This window comes from Schistocerca americana, chromosome 2, assembly GCF_021461395.2.
Source record: "Schistocerca americana isolate TAMUIC-IGC-003095 chromosome 2, iqSchAmer2.1, whole genome shotgun sequence".
Classification (NCBI taxonomy): domain Eukaryota; kingdom Metazoa; phylum Arthropoda; class Insecta; order Orthoptera; family Acrididae; genus Schistocerca; species Schistocerca americana.
In genome coordinates this window covers 789,772,057-789,782,324 of record NC_060120.1, presented here as the reverse complement: position 1 = coordinate 789,782,324, position 10,268 = coordinate 789,772,057, and the positions used below count along the sequence as shown (strand labels likewise).

The 10,268-nt window shown below is 42.0% G+C and overlaps 1 non-coding gene across 1 annotated transcript; it reads left to right on the top strand.

Moving 5' to 3' along the window:
• The first annotated feature begins 272 nt into the window (after window positions 1-272).
• Trnaa-cgc lies at window positions 273-345 on the top strand. The gene has a single exon. It is a non-coding gene; the product is annotated as a tRNA-Ala (tRNA).
• Window positions 346-10,268: the final 9,923 nt, after the last annotated feature.

Sequence of the window (10,268 nt, the reverse complement as noted above, 5' to 3'; positions counted from 1 at the left end):
AGCGCGGAAATTTTTAAATCAAACGATTAATGAATGATGGATCGGTCACATTGGACCAAATGAATCAGCCTTACATTACTGGTCTCCAGGATCACTGGACCTGACTTTATGTGATTATTTCTCGTGGTGCTTCATAAAAGACTCTGTTTATGTGCCTCTGTTACCAACAACAATGATTGAACTGAGATATCGCATAACACCAGCTGTGGAACTTGTAACTCGAGACATGCTCACTGCAGTGTGAAAACAATTTGAATACCACATTGGCACCGAGCGAGGTGGTGCAGTGGTTAGCACACTGGACTCGCATTCGGGAGGACGACGGTTCAATCCCGTCTCCGGCCATCCTGATTTAGGTTTTCCGTGATTTCCCTAAATCGTTTCAGGCAAATGCCAGGATGGTTCCTTTGAAAGGGCACGGCCGATTTCCTTCCTCATCCTTCCCTAACCCGAGCTTGCGCTCCGTCTCTAATGACCTCGTTGTCGACGGGACGTTAAACACCACTAACCTAACCTAACCACATTGGCATATGGTGTGCGTCTCAAGTGGGGCATGTTGAACACATATGAAAAGGTATGAAAAAAAGTTTTTGAGTTACCTGTTTACCAAAAAACAAAATTCATTGTATATGTTTATGAGTTACAGAAATATAGACATGCCAAATCAGATGATTCTTTTTGATGCCCGTGTATGTACATTGTTGAACCTATCATCATATTCATTAATAAAATGGAAACCTGAAGGATTACATCAAAATATACTAATGATAATAGGAAGGAGGAAGAAATGACTGACTTATTTTGAGATTATCACTTTCAGTGAGGGAAAAGATGGCACTGATTACACAAAGACATTTGGATGAAATTGTTCCATGAGCAACTGAATAATATAGTGAAATTATTTCCATTTTCAGTATCCGGTATGAACCCTGGGTACAGGTTTCTAGTTATTTACTGCATATATAGAAATAATTGTCTGTGATTCTACTAAACTGCAGACTTTGAATTGCAGAAGACAATGGAAAACAGGTTTTCTTGTCTACCAGGTTGTTTAAGCAAAACTGTGCCATTTTCTTGGCGTGATGGTAGTTTTGGTGCAGGCTTGAAGTCTAGGCTGACTGGAAGTTTTATGGGATACTGCTGAAATAGTCCCCAAATTTCTGTCACTTCCTTGTAAAGCTCTTATTAAGATGAAAGATTTATTCATGCTTACATAGAGCCAACAGGTCTCAAACAGACATAATATGATTTCAGGAAGGGAAAGTCGATCAATGACACTGTAAATCAGATATCTGCAAGCTTTGCTAGTAGTTTTGATTGCAGCACAGATTTTTATGCAATACTAACACACAAAATATGTATATATTTATCAGTTTCAGAAATGTAGACGTACAAAACTGGATGATTCTTTCTGATACATATTATATCTTTGAAAGTAGCATAGCCACAGTACCTCTTGTAACATATAAAGGCACAAAACACTTTTGAGGGCTGGTAGCATTTGTAGAAGACAATGACTTTGTCTTCGGATCTTCAATGGGAGACAATTTATTTACTTGTGTATTACTCCTATAAAATAAATTACAAAAAGTGGACATATGTTAAAGGTTTTCTTTTATATTTTACAAGTGCGTATATCAACTGTGGGTCAAAGCACTGTACTAATTGCGTGGGAAGTGATGATTTATTGGGAGAAAGCCCGAATTCCAACATAAAACCTGAGAAAAGAAATTCCAAAATTACAAGCTTTGTATCAATAATGGAGGAACTATAGAAACATTCTACAGGATCGTTGAATTTTTACAAGTGAAAAGTAACAGATTTTGGTAAAAAGTGTGATGACATTTGTGACATAGCGCATGCTAATGCTTCAAATGTTATTGCTATTGAAAAAGATAAATTTTGATTAAACTTCGGAATGATGGCCAGGGTTTATGCATGGAATCGATTACCAGATACCTGTGATGAGAGATAAGCAGGTGAACAAGCAGAGGCAACTGGAAAGAGGCGAGAGTGAAGCAAACAAGCATGTAAGAACGATAGCAATAACCATTTAATGACTGATCCGGACATGGTCGATAGTGGGCAAGATTCCCACACAACCAAAAACTTTGACTTGTTGAGAAACAGAAATAACAAATACTTTGGTTTTCCAGACCATGGCATCTGGTGTATCTATGTTGTGTTGTGTCGCTTTTTATGAGTAAAATAATTAACTTGAGTATACTAGTGTGTCGTATTCACTATGACTCAGGAAATATATTGACAACCCTGATGAGTGCAGACAACAGGTGAGCTATCTGCACAAACATTCGCCGACTTCTGTGGATCTTCCATAAGGCAAGATCTCACTTACTAGAATTCCAAAGATACCTGCAAGCTGCTGAATATTCGAATCCTGTGAGTGCAGCAGTTACAGGGAAGTAAACATACAACATAATGACTTCGCCACTATGGGCAGCCATAACTATGCCTCTAGAATTTCATTATAAGCATTGTGTAATGCACTGAGTGGAATGGTGTTTCACTGAACTGTGTATGATTATGACAGTCCTGTTATGTACACGATCAGTCAATGCCATTCACCAGATCTACCACATCGATCTTCAACTGTCGATGTCAAGAAGTATCACAAGGGTTGTCCTTATCCGCGCAACTGCGAAATGCAGAAGATGTATGTCCAAACACACCTATACTGCAGGCACAGATGCATGAGTGTTGCCCTTCATTTTTAACTACCTGAAGAGAGTTCGCTAGTGTCTCACGACACCATGTGGTACGGGCAAAATATGAACAAGCAAACGCAATGTAAAGTGACAGGGTTATCCGAAATATCTAACTTGTTTCGCATTCAAAAATTAATGCTGCAAAACTACGTTATGACTGAAGACAATCATAAGTTCGTGACAGTGTTAAATGGCTTAGCAGGACTTGCTACTCTAGTTAGAGTCATAGTAGCAGCACCCTGTTCACCACACAAGTTTGATGTGCTAAAAGAATACTTATTATCTCGTTTAACAAAGTCGCCAGAAATAAAGGTACACTGAATAATAAGACACCGTAACAATTATAGCAGCACCATTGGCTATCTGTGGGAACTGACGTCTTGCCCAACGCTACTTTATGGAGGATCCTGATTCAGCAGTTGCCATCAGCTTTGCAAACAACATTATCGCCAGTCAGGGGGATTATATCGATAACAAACTTCATTTAGCAGACAAAATTTTTGAGCTTAAGCAGAAACAAGATTGTGGTAGTCGTTATATTACATATAACGTCTATATGGTGCAAGCAAGGCGTATACAATGGAACGGGTGCGACCTAGGTGCTCCCCGACCATATCCAAATAAACACGAAGCTGGACCAGCTCGTTGGACACAGGTAACACGAGCGCTGCTGGTGGCAGACGAAACTTTATGAGCACGAGACCCGAAATGCAGGGTGTTGGCTGTATGGACCATGCCCATTCCTCAGCTGCACATGGAGGATTGTCACTCAGCACACTTCTGTTGGTTCCATGCAACGTTTGGCGCACCTTTACATAATATAACCTGCCCTGCAGTTTTTCAGATCTGACACAACCACCACACACAGACGCACTGGTAATGTGACAGCACAAGACTCTAAACTACCAGGACATGATGCTAAAATCATGCATGATGTTTTGCCACGTAAAGACCCGAAAATTTTTGTCTGGGATCAGGATAAAGACACCTTCTCATTGACTCAACCTCAGTGGTTAGCACCATTACTTATGAACATTCATGTGAAGGTGATAAGTGTGGAATAATATCCTTATGTACGTTAACGACACACCAGTGCAGCATTTTGGCTACAAACTTTGAACAGTCGACTGTGCACTGTAACGCAGTTTTGTGTGGAAGTTTTGTGTCACTGAATTGTTTGTTCCGATTATAGGTGCAGACTTCCTCAGTCACTTTGAACTGTCAATAAACATTGACACCATGGGAATCAACAGAGTGGGTACGAAATATACAGTACACCCAATGGAACATGTTGGACCCACCAATACACTGTCAGAACAAGACAGCTGGAGCAGTTTCACAGACTGCATACGCCAAACAGAAAGTGACATTATCGACAAGAGCTCATAATTTTTCATCGCTAGTCATGAAACTGCATCTTTACATTGTTAAAACACATCCCTGCAGACTAATGTGTTAGAGCAAGAATTACAGTTGCAAGACCTGAATAAGCCCTTATCCACACTAAAACGCATCATACATTATGATGATAACCTCATCAGCAACTTACCCAACACCAATCACAAGACGAAGAGCAAGGCATCTAGCAGCTACGTTCCCATCAGTTGGAACAGTAACATCTATTATCACTGCATCAACGTGAGAGGCACCAGTTTCTACGACTCCTGCGAACACATCGCAAGTTTTCCTGGCAGAGGTGAGCTCCACGTGATCTATCAGTGTCACAGCAACTGCTAGCGGCGCCCCACCTACCTGGCCACCAGCGACAGCCTATTCCACTACAACAGCAGCAGACATTTCAGTATGGACAGCGGCGACCTCCATCATATCAATAGCCGAGACAGGGACTACTAGAGATGGCGGCACCAGAAGTCACTTCTACTCACCAACAACAGCACTACAAAGTCAGTGGCGTGCACGATGAGCATTCAAGGCCAGGAGAGAGCAACAGGGGTGGAGACATAGGTTTACATAATACGAGGCATCACATTCAACTGGTGTATGGGCCCCAATTTTCGCCAGAGTGTACCGACTAATGCTGGATGTAGTTTGAAAGGCTATGAAAATTGTAAGAGACTTGTTAAATTTAGGAATTATTAGACCTTTCTCCAGTGCATGGTCTTCCTCGATCCATTTAGTCCAAAAACGGATGGGTCACTTAGGTTTTGCGCGTATTACAGATCACTCAATTCCTGTATGGTACCAGATACATTATGTGATCAAAAGTATCCGGACACCCCCAAAAACATACTTTTTTCATATTAGGTGCATTGTGCTGCCACCTACTGCCAGGTACTCCATATCAGCGACCTCAGTAGTCATTAGACACCATGAGACAGCAGAACAGGGCGCTCCGTGGAACTCATGGAATTTGAACGTGGTCAAGTGATTGGGTGTCACTTGTGTCACACATCTCCACGCGAGATTTACATACACCTAAACATCCCTAGGTCGACTGTTTCCGATATGATAGTGAAGCGGAAACGCGAAGGGACACGAGCAGCACAAAAGGGTACAGGCCGACCTCATCTGTGGACTGACAGAGACCGTCGACAGTTGAACAAGGTCGAAATGTCGTGTGACTCGGGCCTCCCGTCGGGTAGACCGTTCGCTGGGTGCAAGTCTTTTGATTTGACGCCACTTCGGCGACTTGCGCGTCGATGGGGATGAAATGATGATGATTAGGACAACACAACACCCAGTCCCTGAGCGGAGAAAATCTCCGACCCAGCCGGGAATCAAACCCGGGCCCTTAGGATTGACATTCCGTCGCGCTGACCACTCAGCTACCAGGGGCGGACAGGGTCGTAATGTGTAATAGATAGACATCTATCCAAACCATCACACAGGAATTCCAAACTGCATCAGGATCCACTGCAAGTACTATGACAGTTAGGTGGGAAGTGAGAAAAAGTGGATTTCATGGGCAAGCGGCTACTCATAAGCCACACATCACGCCGGTAAATGCCAAATGACGCCTCGCTTGGTGTAAGAAGAGTAAACATTGGGCGACTGACACAGTGGAAAAACATTGCGTGAAGTGACGAATCACGGTACACAATGTGGCGATCCGATGGCAGGCTGTGGGTATAGCGATTGGCCAGTGAACGTCATCTGCCAGCGTTTGTAGTGCCAACAGTAAAATTAGGAGGAGATGGTGTCAGGGTGTCGTCGTGTTTTTCATGGAGGGGACTTGCACCCCTTCATATTTTGCGTAGCACTATCACAGCACAGGCCTACTTTGATGTTTTAAGCACTTTCTTGCTTCCCACTGTTGAAGAGAAATTCGGAGATGGCGATTGCATCTTTCAGCACGATCTATCACCTGTTCATAATGCACGGCCTGTAGTGGAGTGGTTACACCACAATAACATCCCTGTAATGGACTGGCCTGCACAGAGTCCTGACCTGAATCCTATAGAACACATTTGGGATGTTTTGGAACGCCGACTTCGTGCCAGGCCTCACCGATCGACTTCGGTACCTCTCCTCAGTGCAGCACTCCATCAAGAAGTGGCTACCATTCTCCAAGAAACCTTTCGAGCACCTGATTGAACATATGCTTGCAAGAGTGGAAGCTGTCATCCAAGGCAAAAGGTGGGCCAACACCATATTGAATTCCAGCATTACCCAAGGAGGGCACCACGAACTTGTAAGTCATTTTCAGCCGGATGTCTGGATACTTTTGATCACACAGTATAGGTACCTGACACCGAATCTGCTTGTCTTCTTCCATGCCCTATCAGATGAAAAAATTTCAATGTAATAGATTTCACAAAAGCAAGCCATCATATTACTATGTTCCCGGCTGACATATAGATAAGACAGCAATCATTATGGCGTTCAGGTGGTCTGAATTTGTTCGAATGCCTTACAGACTTAAAAAAGCTGTCCAAACATGGCAGCGTTTTATCAGTTCTATGTTCAGAGACATGCCATACTTTTTCTGAGTTATTTAGATGGCCTTTTTTTTCCAATTCGGCAGAAGAGCATGAGAAACATTTAAACATTATTTTCTGTATGCTAGACCCACATGGCACTCCAGTAAATAAAGAAGAATACAATTTACATAATGAGCATGTAACATTTTTTGGACCACTCCGTTAGTAGTGAGGGAATCAGACCAGCTACGGAGAGGATAGAAACTATCCGAAAAATACCACACCCGACTAATTTCCATGAAACATCATTTCCTCGGTATAATAAATTTTTACAGAGATCACTCACTGCTGGCAGCACAGGTAGAAGTGTCACAAACAATTGCATAGGCTAGTAAGGATACAGAAGCAAGGAGAGTTTTATAATAGATGGAGGAAATGCAACAAGCATTAAGCGCCGCCTTGGAAGTGCCGTAATGCTTAGCTACCAGGTAGTGGACGCGCCGTTGACACAGCACGCTCAAGCGACAGGGCAACAGGCGGGAGTTTTGCATGAGATTATACAGGGACAACATTGCCCCTTAGACTTTTTCCCAAGAAGTTGTTGGCTTGCCAGCGGTAATGGTTGGCAACTGACCAAGAGTCATTAGCCGTGTGTGAGAATCAATTTGGTACTTCAAACCAGACAAAGAGGGCGGGAATTCACAATCTTTAAGTATTAACTTCTACTGGTGGAGGTAATTCGAAACTTGATCAGAGACTGTCCTCTGAACCACTGCAAGCATGTGGGTTTTACTAGGCAATTTTCAACAGCTGTGGAACAAATTAAGGGGGATGACAATATCGTCAAGGATTAACGCCCTGTTGAAGGCGCGAATTGCGGAACCTCAGGACAATGCAATGATGACGAACTACAACAATTATTAATAGACAATACAGCTGATATTAAGTTTGAATGTTTTCCAATGAATACTGTGAGTTGTAAACTGAGGTGCAACACATCACGGGGCCGCACATGACCATTATTGCCAAGCTGTGGAAATCGACTATATTCAAACGTTTGTACGGCCTAGCACACCCTGGTATACGTCCCTCGGTTCAGAAAGTGACTGAACACTTCGTATGGCCTGCTCTGGAGCGTGATCGTCAACAGTGGACTCAAGCATGCGTAGACTGTCAGAGGTCTAAAGTGCTAAGTCGCACGAGCCCTCCATTCGGCGGGTTTCATTTCGCGACTGGTGGGCTGCAACACGTCCATTTGGACCTCAGGGAACTGCAGCCAGTGTCTAGTTGTTTCTGCTGCATTCGTACGGAAATTGACAGCGTGTCACAATGCGTGGAGGCAACACCATTTGCATATATTACGACAGCATCGTCGTGAAAGCCTTCGTGGAGTTGTGGATTTCTCGTTTTGGCTGCACTGTTGTCATAACATCAGACCAGGACAGACAACTCGAATCTTCACTGCTTTGGCAAACAATAGAACCTTTGCAACATATGCTGTGTCCAGTGCAACGTTTGCAAAATGTGCCATGTCAAACTAATTTGTAGCATCACATACCACCCTCAAAGTAATATATTGGTGAGGCGGTGCACTGCACTTTAAAAGTGCCACGGATGTGCTGTAGAGGAGAATGGCAGGAGGCCCTTCTGTCAGTATTCCTAAGGGGTATGTTCCACTTTCAAAGAGGATCTTCAGGCAACATTGGCAAAAATTGTATATGGTCAGAAATTAATTTTACCTGGAGAATTCGTGGAGTCTACAAATGTAACTTAAATTCTGACATTGCCAGAACGTGGAAAACTCAACAGTAAGTGGCAATTACTATACACTGGACCATACATAATTACAAAAATCCCTTACCCGGGAGCATACAGATTGGCACACACGAACACGGGTAAAGAAAAGGGCCCCTACCCACACAAAGACTTGCGAAAATTTATGTATTTAAAAAGGGTTGTATACCCTCGAAGTTGTATATATGTATAATAATATTAGATTTAGAATGCTGGAAAATCACATTCCAGAACTTATGTTGTTAGTTGATTAGGAAAATTTTTGTTTGTGTTTTTTCTTATATGTCAAATGTGTAATGTGATAAAGTGAGTGGATGTAACAAGGAAGAATATTACTTTTATGTGTCTAGATACGAGGATACTTTAATCACAACGCTTCACCTTGTGCGTAGCCCAGTTGTAAATGAATAAACGAACTTGTGAAACACAACCTGCCGCGACGTTAGTGGTGACAGACGCAGCGCTGCACATTGGGGAGAAAGCTAGTCAACAAAACGCAATTGCAGATTGACACAGCTGAAAGTGTTGGAGTGCCCAAAACAAACAAACCCTATGAGCTACAGCCTGCACTAGCATTTTTAAAGCCTGTTGCATAAAAAGGGACATAGGAAATTAAGGGTGTCTATACTACATCTGCGACTATCTACACAATACACGCAAGAAAACATAACCTAAAGGATTATATACACGGAAAGGGATCCTAAACTACGAAATATCTACTGAAGTCACGCTACTATGTACATTATATCTATACCTATAATAGGATCTGTGGAGGGTGGGGCGCTGAAGTCAAGAAAATATTGTACAGACACATCAAATTTGTTTGAATGAACAAAGGTGTTTCCTTAACCCTTTCGCTATCTTTTGTTTTAAAATGGTGAGTGCATAAAATTCATACGTTATTTTACTGTCTTGCAGCATTCTCTTTAAACTGCCATATATCACGTTTTATACAGTTTAAAAACCTGAAAAAATACAACGTATCCTCAAAAGTATGTAGTTTATTGTGGTATACACAGATCTTTATGCTCTTTCACTTTAAATTGTTTATGACAAACCAAATAAAAATTATTATCAATTTTTAGAGAGATAGCGAAACATAATATCTGGGGAGTACATTACAGACTGTACATTTCTGCGTTACATAACATTTGTGCTTAAGAAAACATTGACTCATTTAAAATATTGCAAGGATGTCATTGTAGCTTCATGAACTACTGCTACTTTCATTAAAATACTCTATCACTAATATTTTCCAGTAGCTCATGAATTGGGCTTGGATTGGACTCAGTTTCTAAAAATTGATACGAAACATCTACTAACACTAATGTTAAGAAAATAATAACACAAAAACGAGTATTTTAAGCTCTAATTTGTGACTGTAGCTTTCGAAAAGATCCACCATCTCGATATTCAAATCAACTATTAATTTTTTGAAAATTTAAAACTGATGGGCATTACACACCCACAACCTGTTCTTTTCCAAGCATGGGGAATGAGCGCTGGCGACTCGAAATATCTGAGTGTTTAAAATACTGGCCTGTATACTTTCTAATAGAGGTTATGCAGGGTCCTATACTCTTGTATGAAATTGGCGTTTCTAACGGGAACCATAGACGTTGCCACTAGTGGTGAGGCCTAGCTGCCTCTGCGATACACATAACCGTAGCATGGTTGCAACCACAATGGGGGAGTATCTGCTGAGAGGTCAGAAAACATGCGGTTCTTGACGAGGGGCAGCAGCCTTTCCAGCCATTGCATGAACAACAGTCTGGATGACTGCCTGATCTAGTCTTGCAACAACAATCGAAACAGGCCTGCTGTGCTGGTACTGCAAACAGCTGGAAGAAAAGGGAAAATACAGCCG